Source organism: Rhinopithecus bieti, unplaced genomic scaffold (genome assembly GCF_001698545.2).
Source record: "Rhinopithecus bieti isolate Rb0 unplaced genomic scaffold, ASM169854v2 scaffold_4781, whole genome shotgun sequence".
Classification (NCBI taxonomy): Eukaryota; Metazoa; Chordata; class Mammalia; order Primates; family Cercopithecidae; genus Rhinopithecus; species Rhinopithecus bieti.
In genome coordinates, this window is record NW_016805181.1 from 1,967,114 (window position 1) to 1,994,775 (window position 27,662).

A 27,662-nucleotide genomic window follows, 5' to 3' on the forward strand; every position below is an offset into this window, starting at 1 on the left:
TTTTCCATTACACTAGATTAATTAATAAGAATCAATATGTGAGAAACATTAACAAGGTACAGCACAATTAAAGCCTTTGACAATTAGTTCTCATTCCCTTGCATTTCTGTCACTAAGGGGGAAAGCCACCACCACCACCACTGATCACAACAACATGCCTGAAAACTCTGTTTTTCATGAAGAAAGGTCAGAGTGTTTTGGTTTGTTTTTTGCTTCTGCTTTGTAACCTGGCAAAATCAGATAAAACCCTATAGTATTTTATTGTACAGCATGCCTATAATTTGGTGTCACTGGCTTAAAAATGCTCCTCCACTGGAAAATTCATAAAATAAGGGTCTTTTCCCTGGGGCTGGATCACGTTGAAAGGTATTTGTCATGGAGGAGCTACAGGATCGTGTAGGGGGGCCAGGAATGTGTCCCTGCAGGTTGCCAGACTCTTTGTCATTCTGCTGTCCTGCCGCCTTCCATTGTCGCCTCTCATTACGCTGGGGAGCAGGGAAGGAACTTTGCTTTGCAGATCGGCTGCCTTTACGGAGCATTGGGTCTAGAGATGCCCTCTCTGCCTCCTGCTCCATCCACAGAATGGTTGCAGCCAGGTGCAGCTCTCCATGCTGAGAGGATCAGAACCTGGCATAGCTGCCTTCTCATCATAGTCTGAAAAAAATGCACAACTGAGTCTCAGTCACCCTCCCTGATGGAGGGAGTGAAGCTGAGTACCAGAGAGGAAAGAGACCAATGTGAAATCTCCTGACAATTAGAGACAGATCCTTGGGGAGAACCCAGATCTCCTTCAGCTCAAAAACTATCACTTGAAAATAAATGTTGAGAGGGTCCACTCACGGCAATCTCTACGTAATACTAATTTTTGGTTCAAGGATCACTTCCAGAAAGCACGGTATGATCCTGGCCTTACGAACAGTATTATTAAAAATCTCTTGGGGGGTGCAATGTGTATGATTGAATTTCTGATGTATTTATTTGCTCTGTTTGATTTTTCTTAGTTATTTCAAACTGAGAAATTACAGTTCAGGACTCAGAGGCACAAAGATGTGAAGAAGGAAGGGTCTGAAGGAATATCCCTGTGCCCGTGGCCCACATATCTGGGCCTAGGCAGGCTGGGCTGAGGCTGTGGGGTGAGGCCTGGCCAGCTGGCTGCTTCGGGGACCGCCAGCCCCTCTCGGGCCTCCTCGTGTTGCCTAGAGACCGTGCAACAATGCTTCCCGAGCAGCACTGCGATGATCTTTTCTGAAGTGGCAGCCTCTTCAATTATTTTATTTCCATTATATTATGTTAATTAAATCAGCAAAAAGAACAGAGCACATGCATGTCCAAAGTGGAGTGGCTGTGAAGGGTTAATCGAAATGGCCCTGGCTGCTGCTGGGTGAGCAGGAGCTGCCAGCCAAGGACAGACCATATTCCATCGGGCCCAGCCAGGGTGAGCATCAGGAAGCATGGTGGGCTTCTCCTGGGCCTGCGTGTTGGTCTCTGTTTCTACAGTGCACCTGAACCACTGGCTGCCTCTGGTGGGTGAGGATGCGGTTGGAGCACCTGGCTGGGGACTATAGGGAAGGGACCCTGTGGCCCAACGAAGGACAGCTTAGCACCACGGCCAGACTCTGTAGAAGCACATCCGCCAGCGTGACATGCCACAGTTGACTGTCAGGAATGAAAGATGTTGTGGATAAATCATCTGAATGCTCTCAGGCAATGTTTTAAAAAAAAAAAAAAAAAAAAAAACACCAGAGTGCTTTGCTGTAGAATCTTATACAGAATTTCTCAAATAAAAAACAAATAACGGGGCTGCTTCGATACAAGTCAAAAGTGGGTAGGGGCAACATCTCTCGTGCTCCACCTTTGATGAGGAGCACAGCTTGAAAAGTAATGCTTTTGCTGGAGCCCAGAAGTTCAGGACCAGTCTGGGCAACACAGTGAGACCCTATTTCTACAAAAAAGAAAAAAAAAAAAATTGGCCAGGCATGGCGGCACTCACCTGTAGTCCCAGTTACTTGGGAGGCTGAGGTGGGAGGATTGCTTGAGCCTAGGAGGTAGAGGCTGTAGTGAGCTGTGATCATGCCACTGCATTCCAGCCTGGGCCACAGAGTGAGACCCTGTCTCAAAACAAACAAACACACAGAAACTAGTGCTTTAGAGCACCCTTAGGGGTAGCAAAACCAGCGGTTTTATCTGTGATGCTAGTTTTGGGCTTCTGCCAACACAGTTCTCCTAGTCTAATGTTCCAAACCCTGCAAACATGGGCTTTAGGACTGAGGATTTCTGTGGTTGAAAACAAAAGTTGCCCTCCTGCCTCAATTTACTTGCCTATGTAATGAACATAAAACAATATGTGGCTTCCTGGGCTCATAAACTTTAAGAAGTGACACATAATGGCTGCTTCCCTGTCTGTCATAAACTCTTTGGGGAAGGTGATCAGCCTACTTCTTGAGGGTGTCTTTGTGTTTTTGTAAGCACGGTGCTCAGAATATCATCCCTCCACCTCTTCTCTTGCAGATGGGCAGTAAGGTTGCTGTTTGAGGCTATTATTTCACTCCTGGGCTTCTACTGAGACCTGTCTAGGAGCCCGAGGATCTGCGCCATCTGATTCTGGTCTTGTCTCTAACTTACTGTGAGACAGGAGACCGACCCTCCGGTCTCTGGCCTGTGATTTCTTCCTCATTCAGTGAAGGAGGTACCGTCAATGATCTCCTAGGTTCCTCCCCAGCTGTGGCATCCTCTCATTTGAATACCATCAACAAAAATAGCAATGCAATGCCTTACGTTTAAAAGGCGACTGAGCAATTACTCTAAAGTTTATTTCCTGCTCCCTTGCCTTTCCAATATTGCAAATCTCCTCAGTTTTAAAATTAAGTGGTAAATGAGATTTGAGTTCCACATCACTCGCTTTGTTCTCCCTCCAAGAGAAAGAGTTGAATCACCAGTTCAAAGCAAACATACACATAACTGAAATTCAAAGGCAGTTGGAGGGATTTTCTTTCTCTTAATCTTGGTTACTGGGCTCGCCATGTGATTAACCTTCCACAGCCACCACTGTGAAGAAGTTAGTCCCTGACCCAACACTGGCAGTCTCCTCCCCCGGGTTTAAAGGACAAAGTACAGCATCAGTTCCATCACCTTCATCATCCTAGAAATAATAGAAAATAGTTTACAAAGTGCCCACTGTGGGCCAGGTATTTTACACATACGACATTTTTAAAGACTTCTCTGGACTGTTCTTTGAGGTAGATTTTTTTTTTTTTCGAGACGGAGTCTTGCTCTGTGGCCCAGGCTGGAGTGCAGTGGCCAGATCTCAGCTCACTGCAAGCTCCGCCTCCCGGGTTTACACCATTCTCCTGCCTCAGCCTCCCGAGTAGCTGGGACTACAGGCGCCCGCCACGTCGCCCAGCTAGTTTTTTGTATTTTTTAGTAGAAACGGGGTTTCACCGTGTTAGCCAGGATGGTCTCGATCTCCTGACCTCGTGATCCGCCCGTCTCGGCCTCCCAAAGTGCTGGGATTACAGGCTTGAGCCACCGCGCCCGGCCGAGGTAGATATTTTTATACCCACTTTACTGATCACGAAACTGAGGCACAGATAGTTTAAGTAACTTGCTCACGATTTTACAACTGGTGAGTGATGGACTAGGGGTCCAGCCCAAGCTATCTGCTTCCTCAGTGGTTTGCTCTTGATCCCTGAACTTGACTCACATATAACCTCTGTGGAAAAGAAAGGGCTGAGAGATCTTCTGGTCGTACTTCCCTTGTGATGCTCGAATCTCCTGCAAGGCCTCCTGCATGGACTTACTCCCAGAGATGAGGAATCCCTTCCCTTTGAAGACAATCAGTCATTCGTTCAGTTGACAAACAGGCACAGGGCCCCATGTGAGGTCCAGACCCTGTGCTCAGTACTGGGCCATAAGGATGAATGCATCACAGTTCCTCCTGCTGGGGACCTGTGGCCTCGAACAGCTCTGTCTGCCAGAAAACTCAGCCTTTACTGAACTGGAAAAGATGTCCCTATAACTAAAGGGACTGTGCGATTACTGCTTAAACCAGGACACTGCTGAGAGTGAACAGGGACTCATAATAATTATGTTGTGGGGACAGGCAGAAACGGGGCCTGTACCCTGCAAACAGGGACACAAGGAACCCACCTACACACCACATCCTGAGTGCTTGCCTGGCTTTGGGTCCACACATCAGCCCTTCTGACATCTGAAGAACATTGTGTTGCAGGCTCAGAGCCCTCCTCTTCTCCAGAGCTCTCCCAGTTCCTTAAATGATTCTTCATCTCCTTAGTTTGGATCCCTGCCCCCAACATTCTGGCTCTCCCTGGGATGTCTGAAATTCTCTGTGTGGCTTCCTGGTCCTTCCCGGATCTGGCCTGATGCAGTTGGGAGAGAAGGAATCTTCCCCTTCTTGGGGAAAGAAGAGGGCTGAATGTTTACCGGAGACATTGTGAGAATCTAGGATTCTGACAGAATGTGGAGGGTGGAGGTGAGAACAATGTCACAGGGCTCTGTGTTTAGCAGCGGAGCAGTGTTCAGAAATTCAAGATGAAATGATTTGGGAGAGAGGTCAGAGAAATATGTTTCACTAGTACTTCTCAGGCTTTGAAAACTTTGGAAAAACATTTATTTTCAGGTGAGATTTTTCCTTTAACCTATCAGCCTTGAGACCATAAATCTTTATTTATTCAGACAACAAACATTGATTGACTAGCAGTTAGTTGCAGGCTACACAGATAATACAGTCTTTGCTTTCAAAGAACTCAGCATTTAGGTGGTGACAGGGTGGTGAACAGAGTGGCAGAGTGCTCTGATAACAGGTGCCACAAGAGAGGGAGCATCTACTTATCTCTTCAGGGGGTATCAGGCTTCACAGAGGAGGTATTTGCTGAACTGTTTCTCAAAGGATGAGCAGAAATTTTCCTGGCAGGGAAGGGACATGAGCGCACCCCCTCATGCTCCAGAAGGAGCAGCACGCACAGGAGACAAGAGACATGTGTGTTCAGGTGGCTCCTGGTGACTGGTGGCGGGTGGAAGTTAGAGGAGATGCAGGATGGAGAGGCGGGACTTTGATGCCTTTCAAAGCACTTGGCTCTGCACTGGGAGAGACCTGGACCTTCATGAACCATTTTGTAACACAGAACACTGGTGGGTGGATTCTGAGGTCCATGCAATTAATTCAAGTGAGCTCCACCATGAAGCACCCAGGAGAAAATGCTTTTAATTGAGAGACATGTTTTTCAAATGTTGCTCAGCTGCCAGCTCCTGTGTGCTCTGGCAGGAATGGCAAGTGATACTTAGCTTTCTTCAAGCTCCATTAATCTGCCCATTTCTTTTGCTTCAAATCCCACTTCAAACACACAGCGGCTCCTCACACTCATAATGAAATAAATGATTTATAATCCTGTTGGGAGCCAGCAAGCCTGCTGTCTGATGGTTCAGGTGGTTAGGGCGGGCTAGGTTGATCCAGGTGACCTTCCAGAGTGCATCAGAGGACAGACAGTGGCTCTCCTCTCTTACACAAGCATGCACACACATGCACACATACATACACACTTGGCTGCATGAACCTTGCCCTGTCTTTACCCCTTTCTCGTGACCATGTGGGTCCTCCTGGGAGAGCCCAGTTACCTGGTCAAAGGACAGTGTTCCAGTAGCTTCTGTGGAGTGAGCCACTGAGTGCTGAGCGCCACTTTATATGCTCAGTACCTAAGTTCATAATATTACGCAACATAAAAAGATGCCAGGCCGGGTGTGGTGGCTCACGCCTATAATCCCAGCACTTTGGGAGGGCGAGGTGGGCAGATCATGAGGTCAGGAGTTTGAGACCAGTCTGGCCAACATAGTGAAACCCCATCTCTACTAAAAATACAAAAAATTAGCTGGGTGTGGTGATGGGCACCTGTAATCCCAGCTACTTGGGAGGTTGAGGCAGGAGAATCACACGAACTTGAGAGGCGGAGGTTGCAGTGCGCCGAGATCGTGACATTGTACTCCAGCCCAGGCGACAGTACAAGACTCTGTCTCAAAAAAATAAAAACAAAACAAAACGAAAAAACAGGTATCATCTCCCTTTTCAGTGAGGGGAAAACCTGAGCTACAGAAAGGTTAAGTACAGGACCAGTTCGCATTAAACCAGCAGTTGGTGGAATGAGGATGTGCACCTCTGACAGCTTCAATGCCAGTTCAAGGACCTGGCCCCTTTCACCCTACCCTAGGTTCTATCAGGCAGGCACCACTGGTTCACCTTCTGTTGTCCAGACCTGAGATTGGGATGAAGCATCTGAATCTGTGCCATTGCCTATAGAAAAGGTTTTGGAAGTTGGGATCAGAGGTGGAGTTCGTTGATTCACTTTTTCACCAGCCTCTTCTGAGTGACTGCTGGAGACAGGTTAGAAAAATATGTTTCACTGGTATTTCTCAGGTTTGGAAAGCTTTGGAAAACATATTTGATTTTAGGTGAGATTTTTCTTTTAACCTTGGATGACTTTGCATCCTGGGCTGGGGATGAGGACAGAAATAATGCAGCTCCCACTCTCAGCACATTAGTCCCCAGAAAGAGAAGTGCGGGATCTACCCGCAGGGGAACCTCAAGCAAGGGAGAGGGGCTCTGAGACCTGGAGAAGTCAGGCCCCGGGTCGGAAGGACTCCCCAAAGTAATGACTTTGCAGCGGAGTCTTGATGGCTGGAGTTCCCCAGCTAAGCAAGGCAGGGAAGGGTGTTGCAAGTAGAGGGAACAGAGGTGTGAGGGCAGAGTGCTCAGAAGGAGCGAGAAAGCTGGGGAGCATGGCCAGATAGTTTATTGTTCAAACTGGAGTTTTTTTTCTACCAAATTTTTAGATTGACAAATGTTATACTACATAGCAGTTGAAAAAATAGTACCATAAGTACTTGTATGCTCCTTTTTTAAGACAGTCTTGCTCTGTCGCTCAGGCTGGAGTACAGTGGCAAGACCTCGGCTCACTGCAACCTCCGCCTCCCAGGTTCAAGCAATTCTCCTGCCTTAGCCTCCTGAGTAGCTGGGACTACAGGCGCATGCCACCACACCCGGATAATTTTTGTATTTTTAGTAGAGACAGGATTTCACTATGTTGGCCAGGCTGGTCTTGAACTGCTGACTTCAGGTGATCCGCCTGCCTCAGCCTCCCAGAATGCTGGGATTACAGGTGTGAGCCACTGCACCTGGCCACTTGTTTATTCTTTATCTAGATCCAGCAATTATTAACATCTTCCTGTATTTGTTTTACTTTTTCTCTACATGTATAGTGTGTGTGTGCGTGTGTGTGTGTGTGTGTGTGTCGTGGGGGTGCTTTCTGTATATACACTTTTTTTTTTTCTGAACTATTTGAAGGTAAGTTGCAGGTTTAACACTTTACCCCTAAAATTTATCATTTATCTGTAAAATGACAATGGCTTTATTTCAGTGTCTTAAAAATGGGGAAGAGGATGCTGGGTGTGGTGGCTCACACCTGTAATCCCAGCACTTTGGGAGGCTGAGTGGGCAGATCACGAGGTCAGGAGATCGAGACCATCCTGGCGAACATGGTGAAACCCCCGTCTCTACTAAAAAAAATACAAAAAAATTAGCCGGGCGTGGTGGCCGGCACCTGTAGTCCCAGCTACCCGGGAGCCTGAGGCAGGAGAATGGCATGAACCTGGGGGGCGGAGCTTGCAGTGAGCTGAGATCTGGCCACTGCGCTCCAGCCTGGGCGACACAGCGAGACTCCGTCTCAAAAAAAAAAAAAAAAAAAAAAAAGAGGTAGAGGATACAGTATGTACAAAAACTCTGACATGATGCCTTGAATACAGCAGCCATGCAATAAAAGTTAACACTGAGCATCTAGCGAGCACTGACTATTGATCAGTGCTTTCCGCAGGAAATCTCATAACCACTGGTTGGGGAAGTATTGCTGCTCCCATTTCACAGGAGGAGAGAACTGAGGCTCAGGGAGGAAAATGACTGGCCCATGGTCTCATAGCTGTTAAGTAATGAAACTACAGTTCCAGCCCAAGTTTGTTTTACTCCATAGCCTGTGTTCATTCTTTTTTCTTTCTTTCTTTTTCGAGACAGAGTCTCACTCTGTTGCCCAGGCTGGAGTGCAGTGGCACAATCTCTGCTCACTGCGAACTGCCTCCTGGGTTCAAGTGATTCTCCTGCCTCAGCCTCCCAAGTAGTTGGGAATACAGGTGTCTGCCACCACGCCTGGCTAATTTTTGTATTTTTAGTAGCGACAAGGTTTCACTATGTTGGCCAGGCTGGTCTTGAACTCCTGACCTCAGGTGATCTGCCCTCCTTGGCCTCCCAAAGTGCTGGGATTACAGACATGAGCTATCATGCCCGGCCCATTTTTTTTTTTTTTTTTTTTTTTTTTTGAGACAGGATTTCACTCTGTCACCCAGGCTGGAGGGCAGCAGCATGATCTCTGCTCACTGCAACCTCCACCTCCCAGGTTCAAGTGATTCTCCCACCCCTGCCTCCCAAGTAGCTGGGACTACAGGTGCATGACACCATGCCTGGCTAATTTTTGTATTTTTTTGTGGAGATGGGGTTTCACCATGTTGGCTAGGTTGGTCTCGAACTCCTGACCTCAAGTAATCCACCTGCCTTGGCCTCCCAAAGTGCTGCGATTACAGGCATGAGCCACCGTGCCTGGCAAAAGCCTGTGTTCATTCTACTACCTCTGAGTAGATATGAACTCTCTCACCTTGAGCTTGGGATTCAGTTTCTATGGAGGGGAAAAGGACCTAAACTCACTTTGGCTTGACTCGAGGTTTCTTCCTCAGTCTTATGTTGATTATTACACTGTAGCTAGAGAGACTTATTATACATGGATCAGAAAAATGAAAGAAAAAGTTGCTCCAGAAATTCCTCTAAAATCCTTTATATGTCAATGAAAACTGCTCAAAAACACATAGCACATTCTCATGAAAAGATTTGCACTATCAGGAAGATAGTGCAAAATGATATTGTGCTGAAGATTAGGGCACCAGCTCTCTAATTGGCTGTTTGAACTTGAATCTATTCCTTTCCCTCCCTCAGCCTCAGTTTCCTATTCTGTAGAATGGGGATGACAAATCCTAACTTGTCTACCTGCAGAGAATGTTGAAGGAATCAAAACAGGTGATGAAGGCAAAAGCAATTAGTAAACTCTGAAATGCAGCGCATAAGGGAGGGATTGTTGATAGACCTCCTGGATTGCGAAGGGAAGCAGAGAATCTCCCTCTAGCAGGTATGCAGCTGCAATCTTAATCTGGAACAATGTCATCAACTTTTGAGACGTCTCCTTATTTCCTTTACGGAAGTGGGGGGAATATAATTTTTGACTTAGACCTCACACAGTACTTAGTGATCATGATCTCCTAAATGTACCTTTTGAGTATAAGCTCCCCCAGTTCATAAGCTCCAATGGGGCAGACACTTTGCTTTGTTCACTGCTGCAGCTCTAGCACCTAAAACAATATTAAGCCTATAGTATATGCTCAATAAATATTTGTGGAACAGGCCACTCACGGTGGCTCACGCCTGTAATCCCAGCACTTTGGGAGGCTGAGGCAGGGGTATTACCTAAGGTCAGGAGTTTGAGATCAGCCTGACCAATATGGTGAAACCCCATCTCTACTAAAAATGTAAAAATTAGCTGGTTGCAGTGGCGGGTGCCTGTAATCCCAGCTACTTGGGAGGCTGATGCAGAAGAATCGCTTGAACCCAGGAGATTGCAGTGAGCTGAGATTGTGCCATTGCACTTTAGCCTGGGCAACAAGAGCGAAACTCCATCTCAAAAAAAAAAATTATGGAATAAATTCATCAAATGATTAGCCATAACTCACACTGAGAGACACATGAGAGAGGGCAGGGAGACTTTTCATATCTGTATCCACAGTGCTGAGCATCGCATGACACAAAGCCTTGGAATGACTGGAGGATTTGCTTAGTCATTATTATATCCTAAACTTGATGTGAACCTAAGGGTTCAAACTATTATTATATTTTATTTTAGTACCAATGGTATTTTCTTTAAATAATGCAAATTAAACCTGCATCAATCAGCTTTTGTTAGACTATGGTTAGTAACAAATACCATCAAAATGTCAGTGGATTATAAAAACAAATACACAGGGTGCAGGGGCTCATGCCTGAAATCTCAGAGCTTTGAGAGGCTGAGAAGGGAGATCTCTTGAAGCCAGGAGTTCAAGACAAGCCTAGGGAACATAATGAGACCCCTGCCTCTACGAACAATAAGAGAAAACACTAGCTGGGCATGATGGTACATGCCTGAGTCCCAGCTATTCTTTGGGAGGTTGAGGCAAGAGGATGACTTAAGGCCAGGAGTTTGAGGTTGCAGTGAGTTCTGATCTTGCCACTGCAATCTAGCCTGGGTAACTGGGTAACAGTGTGAGATCCTGTCTGTAAAATAAATAAATACAAAATAATAATTTTTTTTTTTTGGTCATCAAGTCACCTGAGGCTCTGATCCAGTACTTTCTCATTCTGAGGCTGAAAGTATAGCCCCTGATCTTTATTTTTTGGCAGGGGGAAAATAGAAACGGCCAAACCAGGCAGTGAATCTCGCAGCCTCTGCTAGATGTGATAATGTCACTTCTGCTCATGTTCCACTGGCAAAGCAGGTCATGTGACCAAGCCCGGTGTGGGTGTGGGTGGGGTGGATATTACTCACGAAGGAGCTCTGCAAGACATGTGGCAGGGGATGGGGGTGCTCAGTTCTTCTGTAGGCAGGGAGAGTGCAATCAACCACCCTGGCCTTCAAAGCACTTTGACTTCTCTGAAGGTCAAAGTTTTGGCCTCTCTTCAGATCCCAGAATCCCAGAATGTCTGGCTAGAAGAGGCTTTGAGCTGAAGCTACCATGATTACAAATCAGGAAACTGAAATACATGACATAGAAAGGGCCTCATCGTGGATTTTACAGACGCTATTACAACATTAAAAATGTTCCCCCAATTTTATGACGTTTACGTAAGAACTACAGACTAGCCATGGGAATGGGGGCCTGGAATCCCAGCTACTCTGGAGGCTGAGGCAAAAGAATCACTTGAGCCCCGGAGTTAGAGGCTTCAGGGAGCCATGATTATGCCACTGCACTCCAGTCTGGGTGACAGAGCAAGATCCCAACCCTAAAAAAAAAAAGTAAACCAACTGCCGAAGTCAGTGTTGCTTTATAAGTTGTACAGAACAGAGAATGAAAGCGCCCTCTTCACTGGAGTTACCTGCATCCCCCACTGCCTAGCACAACTTTCTCCTTTGGCCCCGAGGGTTAAAATAATGGACAGCACATGGCTGCTTTCTTCAAGGAGCCCACATAGAGTCCAGGGGACAAGAGATGAAACCTACAATGACAGAATAACATGATACACTCAGGAAGTCTGGAGGCACAGAATGGGGTGGCCCCAACCAAGACTCAGGATGAGAAAAGGCTTTCTGAAGAAGAGATTATTGAAGAAACAGCCAAGGCTGAGATGTGCAAAGAAAGTATGGTGCATCTGGGAATAGTGAGCAGTTCAAAAGACTTAGGCATCGTGCAAGAGTCTGGAAGGGGAGCCACTGAGGGGTCAGGTGTTTCTTTCAGAAGCATCGTTGTGGCATCCTTCTGGAGAGGATGTGTTGGGGGGTGTGTCTTGGGGGGTGCTGGAGACTGCCCTGGGCCCCAGTTAGAGTTCTCCTGTGGGATCCTAACAGTAATGACATCTTACATTTGTGCCCCTTCCCACTGTCGCATGTACACACACGTGGGCATCTGATGGGATCCCCCAAACACCTTGAGTGCAAGAACTGTGGTCTGTGTTTTGCAGATAAGGGAACTGAGACTGGAAGGAATGAAGGAACATGCCCAAGGAAACATACAGGAAGTAAGGAACCACACTGACATGTTCCCCTGCTTGACTGTGTAGCCCCTCTTCCTCCCAGCCTATCCTCTACCCTTTCCCTGGTAGGTTGTGCAGACTGCCAGTTACACCCAGGGCTGATTGTCCTTAATTAATAAGCGGTCCCTCCACCCAGGCTTCTGATCTGCTATTTGTAGGATTTTGCTTCACTAGAAAAGAACTTGGCATACAGGAAATGCTCAAAAGGTATTTGTGGAGTGAAGGAAGGATGGAATCTGAGCTGCACAGATTACTGTGCATTGGGACCCTTCTGTCATTCCAGGGGGCTGCTCAGAGTGAGGCCTTGATTTTGCAGTTGTACTTTGCTTATTTTATTTTACTTTTTTTCAGATGGAGTCTCGCTCTGTCGTCCAGGCTGGAGTATAGTGGCGTGATCTTTGCTCACTGCAAGCTCAGATTCAAATGATTCTCCTGCCTCAGCCTCCCAAGTAACTGGGACTACAGGTGGGTAATTTTTTGTATTTTTAGTAGAAACGGTATTTCAACGTGTTAGCTGGGATGGTCTCAATTTCCTGACCTCGTGATCTGCCCGCCTCAGCTTCCCAAAGTGCTGGGATTACAGGTGTGAGCCACCGCACCTGGCCTTTGTTTATTTTTTAATTAAATTTTTCCATGTTGACATAATTGTTGATTCACACCATGGGTTCAAATCCCCATTCTACAGACTGCATGCTGGGGAGATCTTGGGTGTGTTGCTTAAATTGTGTGGCTTAAATTCTGTTTTCTTACCTGGGGAAACAGGGATCTGATTGGTGTCTATGGCATCAGGCTGTCCCCAGCAGAGTCCTTGTCATCTATGGGCTGCCCCAGGAATACCCTAATAAACATGGCTGTCAGCCTGTGCCTTTCAACCCCATCGCCTCCAACGCAGAAGCCCCGCCGGAAAGCAGCATAGTGCAGAGGTCATGGAGCTTGGATCTGAACCATCTGAGTAGGAAGCGGATTCTGCCCTGTATTCGCTGGTGACCTTGTTCTTTCTGAACTTCCATGAAACAGTGTAACAGAGTCTTCCCTGAGGGTTGCTGTGAGAATGAAGAGCGGATGTATGTTATGTGCCTTCTGGGTTGTAGGAGTGGCACAAATGAGTGATGCCCATTCACCTCTATCCTCTCTCTTGAACTGGCTTCCCTACTACTCCTTTCTCCTCGCAGCCCTGCCGGTGCCCAGCCACCATTCTCTGTTCCTTGCTGGTTAATCCATAAGGTGGTAATGACTGACAATGGCTTTTGCATTTTAATAAAGGGCTTCATGTCTTACTCCAAAAAAGAGGCTAAATTATCATTTATGGCACCTGAGTCACTAAGGGAGAGGTTTGTTCGTGCGTGGGGGAGGGCAGGAACCCGGGACACCTCACTGTGTGGGTGCATCAGCTACCCCACCCATGCCAGGGCCTCTGCTGGTTCCCATTACACATTTTTTGCCAATGAGAAACCAAGGCTCGGATTACCCCTTCCCATGCTGCCAGGGTCCCTTGTTCAGCACACAACCTGTTCAGCTGTCCAAGGCCGACCTGCAGTTGTGTCCAGGCCACAACTGGCTCTGGGGTCCCCCTTGTCTCCTTGTCGCCCCCACCACTTCCCCACTCTCTAGCAGTAGACTCCTGAGGCCCTGCAGACTGACCACGGCTGCTATTGGAACGGCTGCTTCTTTCTGGGCCCAGTCACCCTGCTGGAGATGAGTGGCCTCCAAGCCTCATAAAACTTGCTGCTGATCTGTTGGTTCCAGTGACTTTTCTCCTGTAGCCTCAGGACTTTCTGGAGCTCATTTGTCTAAAGAAAGAAGGGCAGCCTTTTTCCCTGCCTGGGCTTATTCTCACCGAGTACTGAGCCCACCTTTCCAGCAGCTGCCATCAGGGCTGTGGTGTGAACAGGCCTCCTCATTCCCCCTCCCTCGTAGGGAGGGCTGCGAGCAGCTCACACACACAGGGGCGGTGGCAGAGTCTCATCCAGCCATTGAGTGACACTGGGCACTTGTTGAGGGCCTCCCCATTCTGTCTGCCTGTCTCCTACGGCAGTAAGGGGGAGTCAGGGAAGTTGCTAGGTGACGAATGCTTTATCATTTCTAAAGCCCAGTGTAAAAGTCAGTACCATTATTTGCTCCAAAATCCAGACACTTAGGCATTTCTCCTTTAGAAGAGCTACTGAAATAACAGCTCCAATTATTAATAATATTTCTAATTATGAATTATTAACAGTGGATGTAATTGCCAGCATTTGTTTTCCAAAACAGGAGACTGCAACACTCGACTTTAAGTTCTCAAGAACTGAAGATTATGTCTCCTTGGACATATGTAGTCTTGTGTGGCCCCAGGGTTGGTCTAACAGGCCTCAGAGGACTCCCTCTCACCTTCTGGCTAAATCCTTCATTTAGGATTGATATCAATTCTCAATTTAAAAAAAAGACCCATTTTTTTCATTAAGAATAATGACTTTGTAGGGCAGTGTTCTTTTGTAAACAGTATTATGAAGCATGTTTTCCAATAATGACTATCTTTCTCTTGAAGGCACTGAAGGAGGAATCAGTCAGGCACACGTTTACCATCGCCCGCTGGCCTGGCCTCTCTCGGAGACCTGAATTAGATTTGAGTTATGTTTGCTGTGTGCCAGGCCTCTGCTAGGCTCCGTGGAAGATATGGAAATAGATCATGACAGTTCCTGCCTTTGGGGAGTTCGCTGTCTAGTAAGGGACACAGAATGTATCCGGAAATGGTTATAACAGAATTAAAAAGCACTTTGGGAGCAGGGGCTGGGGTAATGGGGGAGGCATGGATGGTTGATTATTTTTAATTAGAGGATTTGGAAAATTCTTCCTTGGAGAAGAGGCACTGGAGATAGGCCTTGGAGAATGTGAGGATTTTAGGAAGTGGACAGGGTGAGGTGAGTATGAAGGAAATTTCAAGAAAAGGAAGGTACTAGGAAGATGTAGACTGGGCAAGGCCAAGGCATATTTGGTGAATGGTAGGCCTTCAGGGATGTCTGGTGGGTTGGGCCTTTGGGAATCTATGAGGTCAGGGGCCATGAAATGAAACATGCATTGTGTCCAGGCTAGGAGGGTCTTGTGGGCGTGGAATTAATCCACCCACATACACCTTCCTCGTGTTCCAGGTCCTGTTCCATGCGCTGAGGATTCTAAGGAGAAATAATCCACAACCAGACTTACAGATAGGTTCAAGAAATAAATTCTCTTTTGCAACCAAGAGCTCATCGTTCAGTATGAGTTTCGATACATATAAGAAGAAATATTATGATCCCCCCAAAAAATAAAGAAAGAAAGAAATAATTCACAGCTGGGCGTGGTAGCTCATGCCTGTAATCCCAGCACTTTGGGAAACTGAGGCAGGCAGCTCACTTGAGGTCAGGAGTTCAAGACCAGCCTGGCCAACATGGTGAAACCCCATCTCTACTAAAAATACAAAAATTAGCCAGGCATGGTGGTACACACCTGTAATCCCAGCTACTTGGGAGGCTGAGGCAGGAGAATCACTTGAACCTGGGAGGTGGAGGTTGCAGTGAGCAGAGATCGCACCATTGTACACCAGCCTGGGCAACAGAGCCAGACTCCATCTCAAAAAAAAAAAAAAAAAAAATTCACAAGCCTGTCCTCAAAGAGCCTACAGTTTATTGTGGCACACAAAACACTAAAGAATTGTAAGGATGTGAAAGGATCGATCCTATTTATGATAGACATAAGGTCAGAGGAGGTCATAAGATATAAGGTCAGCTACTCTGACCTGGGAAAGAGAGTTGGGGGAAGCTGTACAGAAAAAGAGGCCACCTTTGGCTTGAGTCTTAAACTGCTATCAAGCAGTTCAATTGAGCTTTCCTTGAATTTAATTTAGAAGTTAGTCCAGTAGTTCTCAACTTAGGGTAATTTTGCCCCTGGAAACATTCATCAATGTCAGGGGACATTTTTGGTTGTCATGACTTGGTGGTGAGGGGGTGCTACTAGTATCTCATGGGTAGAGGTCAGGGATGCTGCTGTACCTCCTAAAATGCACAGGGCAGCCTCCACAGTAAAGAAGGATCTGGCCCAAAAGTCAATCGCGCTGAGATTGAGAAACCCTGGGTTGAAGAACATGTCAAACTCCACCACGTTGGGAATTGGGAGATGGTCAGGTAGCCAACAGCTTCCTGTGGCTTTGGGCAGGTCCCAGCTGTTTCTGGTGGGCCTCATGCTATGGACTGAATGTGTCCCCTCAGAATTCATGTTGAAGCCCTAAACCTCTGTGTAATGGTATTTGGAAGTGGGGCCTTTGGAAGAAATTAAGGTTAGATTAGGTCATGATGGGACTAATGGCCTTATAAAAAGAGAAACAGGTGCAAGATATCTCCCTCCCTCCCCCGCTTCCTCCCTGCCGTCGCCACCATCCCCCCAGCCTTCAGAACCGTGGGGGCTAAATGTCTGTGGTTTCTGCCCTCCAGTCTACAACATTCTGTGATTCTATGATAGCAGATGGAGCATCTTGATTTTCTCTATCTGGTCATGAGTCTGTGATGCTGGATGTTCTTTTACACTTGTCTCACCTCTCTAGGACATCATGAGAGGGTTGTTCAACGAATGTTCAGCTCACTCATCTTCTGGCAGGGCATGGTTTTCATCCATCTGCAGATTTCTGGCTCATACATTTATAGAGTTTCTAGAGGCAGCTTTACAAAGCATGTTGGATGAGGTGTTTGTTGTTTGTTGGGAATAGTGGATTGTTTATATTGCTGGATAACTATGTGACCCAGGGGAAAATATGCAGTATTATGCAATATTAGGATCTCTCACTCTCACCCCACCCAGCCACATTTTCTTCACACTGTCACTCAGTCCTGGTCACACACAGAAGCCACTTTCATGGCTGGAGAGACTCTTTCCCTTGACTCAGCCTCTGACAGCCTCTCACTGCCTGTCGGCTATGGCGTCATCCCCCGGGTCTGACTTTCCTGGCCCTCCACAGCCTAACTCCAGGGACAGCTCCGCTTCATCTGATGCCTCCTTCCCTCAGGCTGTGCCAGAGACTTGCTTCAGCCACAGCAAACCCATCATTGTTCTCCAAATGAACAGCCCTAGAGGGAAGAGAGAGTGCTTAATTGCTCTAAAAGCCCAATTCAGCAAAGACCCAGTGAATAAAATGACAGGCAAATGAATGTACACTTTAAAGAGGTTTTTAGAATTCATGAGAAGCCACATGTTGAGGAGGTTGGTGATAGGAAGGCAGTGGCATCCATGGACAGAAGTAGGGGAAAACGTTTCCTTGAGGAGGCAAAGAGGCCGTCTCTGTGTTGGCAAATTTGAGAAGTCACTCAGCAAAGATGGAACCTGACATCTAGGGATGTCAGTTAGCATCTCTGTGGTTACTCCTCTGTGATTCTACTGGTTTTCCAGTGTGGATGGAAGATGGCTGCGTAGCTTCAAGCCCCACACCCACACCGCTTCACTGAACAGCAGGAGGGAGTGTATCAGTGAGCTGCTGTCACGACAGCCCTGTGTAACAAACCCCCCCAAACTCAGTGACCTACAACTAATGCAACAGACCATGTTTTTTTCTTTCTCTGCAGTCTCCCTACGGGTCAGCCAGGACTCTTCTGCTTCAGCTGGTCTCTGAGGCTCCAGGTCAGGTTCAGGTCTGTTCCGTAGTCATCCTAATTTTCTTGTACTCACCAGCAACCCGGCATGTTGATCGCATGACAGATTCAGGGATCTAATGGTAAGGCCAAGTCTGTGAGAACATTGAAAGTCTCTGTTTCATGTCTGCTCACATGACGGGCTGGCATGTGCATCCTGCCCTGAGGGCAGGGGAGGGCAATAGGAGCATCAATACTCTCTGAACAATCATCTCATCTATCACAGGGGTAGGATGTCTTCCTGAAACCCTCCGCCAGAGTTCCCCAGGGAATCTTATGTCACACTGACTAGAACCGAGTGTCGTGGCCAGCCCCAAACCAATCACTGGCAAAGAAGAACTGGCTCGCTATGAGGGATTAGACCAATTATCATTTGGTCCTGGGCCAGGACCCTCTTCCTGTGAACACTGAATGGATTTGGGCTCCTGTCAGCAAGGCATTGGCAGGTGATGACTATCGAGTAGGCAACCAATGTCTGCCCCAGCCACCAGCTCTGATCAGGGGGAAGTCACTTTCCCTCTTTGGGCCCAGAGTAACACGGAAAAGTCTCCGTGGGCCTTGCAGAGTGTTGGAAGTGTGTCCACACAAGTCTTTCCACGTGCCACTCGCTGAAAGCCCTTCACCTGCTCTGCCCACCAGGCAGACCAGCCAGTGCACTCTCGCCTCAGACACTGGGTCACCAGGCAGCTCCTTCTGTGGGTGTGTCTGTCCTTACAGGATCCCTGGAGCAAAGGCTGCCCTCGCCAGGCACTGGCTGGCAGCTCCCATGGCACAGGTGTCACATCAGGCCTGCTGCACTTGCCCCTGCTTGCCCAGGGACTTCCCTTCTAACAATGAGGTCTGACAGCATCTCTAAGTTGGTAAGAAACCAGACAGCCAAACAGCCTTGGATTATTCTACCCTCAGCCTACCTCTCTGGGCTTCAGATTGTTCATTAGAAATATTCTAGGGAATGATAGGATTCTCACACAATTTCCCATGCAGGAAAGTGAATTTTCTGATGGCAATGGCTATCTCAGAGTGGGGGTGGGGGGGCGTAAGCATTCAGCCCCTCCCTAGCAGCCAGGCTATTTCTGGGCATCCCTCTCCATATCTGGTCCCTGACGCTCTGGGATCCTCCCGTGAAGGCCTGGACAGCGCACCCAAGGCAGGCAGGGGCCTTGGACTCTAACCCTAGCAAGACCTTGACATTGCTGTATGAAGAGGCTTTGTAGGACCTGAAGCTTTTGCATTTGGGGAGTTTTTTCTTAAAAAGGGAAAAAAAGATAGAACATAATTTGTAAATGCCCAACTAGGTAACAGCTGTGATGGTTGATTGCATATGTCAACTTGGCTGGGCCACAGTGCCCAGATATTTGGTCAACCATTGTTCTGGCTTTTCCTGTGAAGGTGTTTTGTGGATGAGATTAACATTTAAATTGGTGAACTCTGAGTCATGCAGATTGCCCTCCAAAATGTGGGTGGACCTCACCCAATCAGTTGAAGGCCTGGCCACTCCCAGGGAGGAAGAAGCTCTGCCAGCAGGCTGCCTTCAGACTTGAACTGCAGCTCTTCTGTGGGTCTCCAGCCTGCTGCTACACCCTGTAGAGTTCGTCCTCCCAAGCCTCCACAGCCATGTGGTCCAGTTCCTAAAAATCTCTCTCTGTCTCTGTCTTTCTCTCTATGTCTCTCTATTTCTCTCTCCATCGACCTCTGTCTCTCTTCTGCCTGTCTCTCTCTTTTTCTCTGTCCCTCTGCCTCCTTCTCTTTCTCTCTGTGTCACTGTCTCTCTTTATCTCTCTCCATCTTTATCTCTCTCCCTCTCTCCATCTCTGTCTCTCTGTCTGGTCATCTCTCTCTGTGCTCCCTCTGTGTGTGTGGCTCTCTCTCTATTTCTCTGCCTCTCTCCCCATCTCTCTTTTTCTCCCTCTCTCTCTGTCTGATCATCTCTCTCTCTTTTTCTCTCTTTCTCTCGCTCTCTTTTTCTCTGCACACACATGCATCTTGTGGCATCTCATCTTGTGCTCCTCAGGAGAATGCTGCCTGACACAGGGCCTTGGAAAGACCCGACACAATCAGGGGCCCAACGCCTGAGGCCCATTAGCTTCCCTGTGGAATCATCCATGGGAGCTGGGCTGCCCTCCCCATGCTGACCCTCCACAGTCCCTCTCTAAGATGGTGAGGGGTTGCCCCTGAGCTTGGCCTTGGTGCTGAGGCCCTACACACAGACTGCAGGTGTCTGAGCACGTCCCAGACAGTCAAGCATCAGGGTCCCCAGCCCTGCCTCTGGCCATCCCCCCACCTGCAGCCCATGCACACGAGGTGAGGAAGCAGCAAGAGGCACACAGAGGGCCACCTTCTCATGCCCGGAGCCTTCAGCGACTGAAGAACCCAAGATCACCCCAGACCCCAGGCCTGGCCATCCTCAGCTTCCTCAACTGAGTTCTGCTCAGCTTGCACCTTTCCAGGTATCGTTGCTTGCCACTTACGGGTTGCAAAAAGAAATATATGGCGGTTCATAGATTTTCAGATGTTATAAAACACCCTTGTCAAGGCCGGATTTTTGTCTGCCTGTCACTGCTAATGTAAACGTACCGTCTCTGGAGACCTTCTGAAGGGGTCAGAGCCCTGGCATGGAGCTGGGGAGCTGCGTGCTGGTTGCAGGGGAACTGCTAATTGGTCAGTGGCATTGGTCAGTCCCATCTCCCAGGTGGCCCTCCATTGAGTACCTGGGCTTTGCTGGATGATCTATGGTCCTTGCAGTTGTGCTGTCCACTGGATAGACTTTGCAGCTTGCTCTGCTGCTCCCATGTGCTTGGTGACCTGGTCCTTTTGAGAAGACAATGGGGATGGGGAAGACTTTGGGCATTGAATTGGGAACTCATTTGGTGTTGGGTAGATTCACCAAGAAGTCAAACACACTGGACAACAAGCAAGCAAGCAAACAAGCAAATAAATAAATGCACTAATTTGAATTTTTTACAAGCACTGCTCCTGTGCTTTGGGATGTGTGTTGATGTGTGCACACGCAAGAGCGGGGGTGGAAAGGAAGTGACCCTTGCTTGGTTTAGTTGCATTATGCAGGGATCCCTTTGGGCAATCCTCTGCAAGCAGCCAGCTTACAGGATGCAGGAGAGGGTCATTGAGCCTTCATCATCAGAGGAAGAATTTCTCCGTCTGGCTGAAGAGGAGACAGTGCATGAAAAATGGTGGCAAGGGGTCAGGAGGGGAAGGCAAGTGAGAAAACACTTTCATCTATTATCCCGGGGTCAATGGGCTCCCTCCCATCAGGGAACCTTGGGGCGGATGAATGGCCCGTTGCAGGAGGTGCGGCATTGTGTGGACCGGGAGCCCACGTCACAATCCCCCAGCTCAGGACAATAGTGCCTAAGAAAGTGGTGGGTGGCTCGCCTCCCAGGAGCTGCTTCTTCTTATCAAAGGGCTTTCACCAGGAACGCCCCAGCCTGCTTAGGAAGGAGGGAGAGCTGTTTGTCCAATAATGCGAAGGCATTTCAGACTCATTCCAAATTTTCCATCATGGCGATTAGGTTGGCCCGTATTGAATTTCCTCCAGAACCAGTGTAGGTTTCTCAGCTGTTGCCGCTCCCTAAAAGCCACACATATTCTTTGAGTTGTGTAATTTTTGTTTGAAGAACAACACATTCCTGTTTAAAAAGGAGTCCAAATCCTTATGCTGAAAAAAAGACATGCATTCCCTCCAAAGAAGATGCCTGGAAGGCCACATATATCCAGCCTGCAGTGGGTATGCAGCACAGAGACTGGTTCCTGGTTTGGGCAAAACCATGGTCTTACCTTCTTCTTGGCACCTCCTTATCAATAACCCATAATTACATGTTTTAAAATATCCTGCAAATTCGTTGTGAGTCTGGCATTGTGACTACCCTTATTGAGTTAGGGCTGGTTTGCTTTCAGGGTTTCCAGAAATATGTCACCCAAATGGAGAGAATGTGATATCCTAGTAGTACCTGATGTTCCCTGCTGCCCTAAGCTTTAGAAGTGGGCAGTGGCCAGAGATGTGATTTTGTGGTGTTGTTTTCACATCTGGCATGGGACCTCCAATCTCAGATCTCAAAATGAGTCTGCCTGGCACCAAGCAACCCTCGATTTCGGATGCAGAACTGATACTTGCATAGAGACTCCCTGGGCTGCAAGGCTTTCCTGGTGAGCAAAACTGACTGTCCACAGGAAGGGATTCTGTGAGAACTGGTCCTTATGGCCCCAGACCTTGTAAATAACTCTCCTGCATTTTCAGTTGGCAATTTACTTAGGAAGTCAGTTGAGTGGCAGGCTCTGCACAAGGAGCTGGAAAAACAAAAAGAAAGATGACGTGGTCCCTGCCCATGTTGGGGACAAATTAATAGATAGATGAATGCAAACATCTGTAGCTAGCATTATGAAAGAGCTACACAGGAGGTACATACCCTACACTGTAACCACTTGAGCAAGAACGACAGTGATTGATTTCTAGAGTACGGTGAAGAGTCTATGGTAGAGTACTGGGTTGAATAGTGCCACCCCAAATTCATGTCCACCCAGAACATCAGCACGTGATCTTATTTGGAAATAGGATTGTTGCAGGTATAATTTGTTAGATAAGATCACGCTGGACTAGGGTGGGATCTAAATCCAACGACCGTGGTACTCATAAGAAGGCAATGTGAAGACAGAGGCAGGTGTTGGAGTGATGTAGCTGCAAGCTGATGATTGCCAGCCACCACCACAGGGGAGCTGCAGGGAGAAGATTCTCCCTTGAAGCTTCCAGAAGGTACAGACCCTCAGGGTGCCCTGTTTTCTGACTTTTGGCCTCCTGAACTGTGAGAGAATAAGTGTCTGTTGTTTTCAGCCACCACGTTTGTGGTCATTTGTTGCAGCAATCCTAGGAAACTAATACACATGGTGTGTTGTCAATTACATTTCACTGGCAGCACTGAATGAGAGTTTCCACAGTTGGATGGAGTGGGAGCTTGGTTATGGCCTAACCATGGAGACGAGTGGGGCTGGGGACCACAGGTAAAGGAGGAAATGCGAACAGAGAAGAATGAAAGCATGCAGAAGCTTCTGCCCTGTGGGTGGCATATGCCAGGAATGAAGAGGGCACGTGGGAAGGTGGGAAGGTGGGACTGGCCAAGGGAAGAAGGACAGCTCAGAAAGACTTGGTGAGCCATACTAAGGAGTTTGGGTTTTATCCTTTCCCTACCTTCCTTCCTCTTTTTTTTTTTTTTTTTTTTTTTAATCAAATCAGTGATCTCTGTCACATAGACATCCTACAGAACAGCAAAAGGTTCATGGATGTTGCAGGGAAAAACAAAAGGATAAAGTTGCTGGCTTCTCTGTGATACAATATTGCACAGAAAAACTAAACAAAGAGAGGTGCCAGATGCCAGTAGTGTGATGTGTACAATTTTAAAAAGAATATTGTTAATAAATAGTGTATCTTAGAGTCATTTATTTACCTTTTCCGTAAAATACAAGGCAAAAAACCGCCCCCCACACACAAAAACAAAAATAGCTTTATCCGTTGGAAGGAATGTCTGATGCTGCAGGTGTATTGTTGTGGTCTTTCTGTCTCCTCTCTTTTCACTGTGCTGTAAACTCCTGCGTCAGGGACCTTCTCTGATTCACCAATGCATGGATGAATAGTAGACACTAGTGTACTGTGGAGTACAGAGGCAACTGGGTAGTGTGGCCAGGAAAGACCTTCCATAGGAGAGCAGATCTGAGCTCCAGCAGGATGTAAGTATAGGGTGGACAGAAGAGGGAGAGGAGGGGAATATTCTACCTATGGGAAATGTCATGAACTAAGGCACAGAAACAGTTTGTGTAAGGTGTTTCTAGAAGGAGGAAAGTGTAACTGCCCAGTGGATTCTCCTTACCCACTGCCTAGAGAGAGCCAATTTATCAAGACAAGGGAATTGTGATAGAGAAAGAGTTTAATTCATTCAGAGCTGGCTGTACAGGAGACTTGAGTTTTAGTATTATTCAAATTAGCCTCCCTGAGAATATGGGGACTGGAGTTTTAAAGGTTAATTTAGTGGGCATGGGGCTAGTGAATCGGGAGTGCTGACTGTTTTGCTAGAAGATGAAATCATGGGGAGTCAAAGCTGTCCTCTTGTGCTGAGTTAGTTCCTGGCCACAGGACTGATTGGCAGGTCCAGGTGGGCCTACGCAGTTGTCAGAAATGCAAAATCCTGAAAAGATATCTTAAAAGGCCAATCTTGGGTTTTTCAAAAGTGATGTTATCTTTAAGAGTAATTGGCAGAATTTGCAAATTTTATGACCTCCGGAATAATGGCTGGTAGTTATTTAGAACTTAAGCCCCTCTCATCCTAACTTGGTGGCCTTTAATTACTTTTACAAGAACAGTTCAGTTTTGGGGAAGGACTATTATTTAAACTATAAACTAAATTTCTTTCAAAGTTTGCTTTGCCCATACCTAAGATTGAGAAAACACAACCAACCTGTGATGCTAGAGACAAGATAGAGTCAGCCATGTCAGTTTATCTCATTGCCATAATTTCCCCAGTTATAACTTTTGCAAAGCTGGTTTCAAAAGGAGACATGGCCATGGCAGACAAAATGGGAAAAGTTTATTAGACCCCTACTGGTGATAGAACAGGAGGCAAGTAAATTCTTAGGCAGACAGGAATGGGTCCTCAGTGAAATTCAACCTTCCAGCAAAACACAATCTAAAGCCCTAAACCCAAACTATGAGTTCTGGATAAATTCATGGGCCAGATTGAGAACTGCCATTCCCATTTGGCATGCTCTCTCCTGATTGGTCCTTATCCTTTACCTATTTTACATATACCTACCCTTCCCCAATTTATCCTCTACACTGTTGTGCCTATTTCTGAATGGTGATTTTTCAAGCATGTCCACAGACCAATCAGCATGTACCTCCCCATTTCAAGTCCATAAAACTCCTAGACTCAGCCTTGTAGCAGGCAACCCACGTTTGGGTCCCCTCTCACTGTCCAGAGCTTTTCTGTCACTCAATAAATTCTACTCTGCCTTACTCTCTCTCCAGTGTATCCATACCCCATTCTTGTCAGTCATAGGATAAGAACTCAGAACTCGGTGAACTACAGGAGTGAAAGAGCTGCAACACTTAATGTGCAGGCAGGAGAGATGAGAATTCTTCCCATAAGGAACAGAGCCATTGATGGTTTTTGAGAAAGGCAACTTGATTTAATTCAAGTTCTTAAGATTGCAGGACCTGAGAAGTTCGGCTGATGACCAGACTTTATGGTCTGATGGGAGAGATGTCAAACACCCCAGGGCTCCCTTATGCCATGTTCCCCCATGTCAATTACCTTCTAGGAGAGCCTGGGGCTTGTGTCCCCACATGCTTCTTCCAAAGGGTCTCTCTAACAACCCCACTGGTCAAGATGTCACCAGAACTTGCTGCCACCCATTCTACAGATATGGTTTTCTGCTTCTTCCCCTGCCCTATGCCTCCTCCTGGGGTCTCAGAGCAGTTGGGATGGTGCTAGGCCCTCTGAAACCTGCTCGTGTGTGTGCCCTCAGAAATGGAGATGCAGTAGGAATTGCCGGGGATGAGGAGACCTGGGGTACTAGTTGTCTCTCCTTGCTTATAGAACCATCTCAAAACTCAGTTGAAAAAACAGTTCTTTTGACTGTCACTTCTTGCATTGCTGAGAGCTGACTGGGCTCAGCTCTGGGTCTATTACAGTCACCATCAGTAGTAACAGGAGCCGGAATCACTTGAAGTTTCTGTCACTCACTTGTTTGGTGCCTCAGCTGTAAAGACTCAAACATTGGGAGCTGAAACAGCTGGAGCCACACCATTTTATCACGCCCTTCAGGAGGTCTTCTCAGAGCTAAGCCTGCGATGACCAATTTATCTTTCAGTAAAGCTCAGAGGACAAGTTACTCCCAAGCTAAGGAAGCTGAATTATCAAGACTCATCATTTGCATGTCCAAGACATATATTACGGTATAAATACGGGGCCCCACTAGAGGTTTCTCCTTTCCTACACTCTTTCTTGCATGGGCAGTTGGATCATTGCACTAGAAATTTCGTTATAAGCATGCCACTCCTTAATTTGCTGGAAGTACCATGAAATTTCCTACAAAGCTTAAAAACTCAAATGCCTTTGGGCTATGGAGTCATCACAAAGGTGTGAAGTGGCCACAGTAGGAGCACAGTAAGGGGTGGGGACTTCATTTAACTAAAGAACACCCTAAAGGCATTCACTTTCTTTTGGATACCAGATGATAATTGCTATGGATCAGATTCAGCCTGCAGGAGGCAGTGGGTTTGTGACCTTGACTTAGAGAGAAAAATATCCAACACCTTACCTCTTTCTGTATTCAAGATCCACCACCCACAGTTGCCCTCTCAAATTTACTGCCCATAACTACACTGCCACCCTTACACTCTAGGGATTATCTAAATTTGTCTGTCAGTATTTGTTCTTCCTTTCTCCTTGATCCCAGTTCTGCTTTCCGTCTGATGGGAGAGATGTCAGACACACCAGGGCTCTCTTGTGCCACATTCCTCTGTGTCAATAACTCCCAGGAGAAGCTGGGGCACGTGTCCTCAAAAGCTTCTTCCAAAGGATTTCTCTTTCTCCAGATAGCAGAATCTTACCTGACTGTCATAGTCCCGCTCAGATCTCATCTTCTAGAAACTTCCCTGATCTCCAAGATCCTTATTGTCAGTCTGCATAATGAATTCATCATGGAGCCTTTGGGGTTTCTCTTCTACCACTGTCTTGAAGTGTTGGGAAAGTATGGGTGGTTGTTTTTTGCCTCCTTTCTTCATAACTAGGGTGCAGTGGTATGATCACAGCTTACTGCAACCCCGAACTCTTGGGCTCAAATGATCCTCTCACCTCAGCCTCCCTAGCAGCTGGAACTAGAGGTGTGCACCACCATGCCTGGCTAATTTTTAAAATTTTTTGTAGAGATGAGATGTTGCTATGTTGCCCAGGCTGGTGTCGAACTTCTGGCCTCAAGCAATCCTCCCACACAGCCTCCCAAATTCCTAGGATTAGAAGCATGAGCCTTCCTGCCTGCCCCTGCAACATAGCTTTATCAGTTGCTTTTTCTAACAGGACTTTGGGTGTGGTGTTATTTTGTTTATATAAAGGGACATCCTCGGTGCTGCTCTAGCTGTCCTGACACCGGTGGTCTGCAGAGTCCTTTGGCGCTGAATGTGTTTATCTGACTTTGCTCCCTCTGTGGTTTTGTGTGTGTCCTTCTCCTGCCACTCCACTGTAAGGTCCTGGGCAGGCCCCATGTCTCCTCTGTTGGTGGTGTCCTCACGATGTCTTACCCAGGACTGAGCACCTTGTAGATGCCCGGTGTTTTCTGATTTCCCGGTGTTTTCTGATTTGTTGATTTGTTTATGAGCAGGGAAATGTTAGGGTCCATGCCAAATTGTAATGGGATAGTAATCAGCTTCTGGAAGAGATTCAGATTGTCTCAGGCCCACCAGTCCCTGGGACGTCTTTTTGGCTTGAGTAGTTGGGTGAACGGTGGGACTTTGATTAAAAATGAGAGACTGGAGGAAGAACAGGCTTGGTGATGGAGGAAGAGACAATAAAAATTTTTGGCTTAGAAATACGTGAATTTGAGATCACTGTTAGTTGTCATAGGGGAAAGGTCAAGTGGGCTATTGCTATATGAGCCAAAAGCTTAGAAGACTGCCTTGAGCTGGAGAAAGGAATTGGGACTCTAGCTGGAAGGCAATTTGCTTTTCAATATTCATTTTCCCATTTTCTTACTAATAAGAATTCCACTCAGATAATAGTGTGCATCCCTCAGGCTCTCCTGCAGCTAGGTGTGGCTGTGTTTTGGCAAATGAAACATAATCACAGGGAATACTCCTGGAAACAGAGCTGGCTCCCTATGTGTCCCCTTCCTCCATCCTGATGTTTGGAATGTGGCTGTGATGAGTGGTGCTCTGGCAATATTCTTGTATCGGGAGGATGTAGGCTATAGGAGAGAAAAAGTAATAGCTTGTCTTCACTCATTGCAAGGCTCATGACTAATATCCCTGTAACAAAAGACAGATTAACAAGATAAAAGCAAACCAAATTTATTTAACTAAAGTTTTAAGTGACACAGGAGTCTTCAGGAATGAAGACTCGAAGACCCAGGGAAAACTGGGTAATTTTATGATAAGT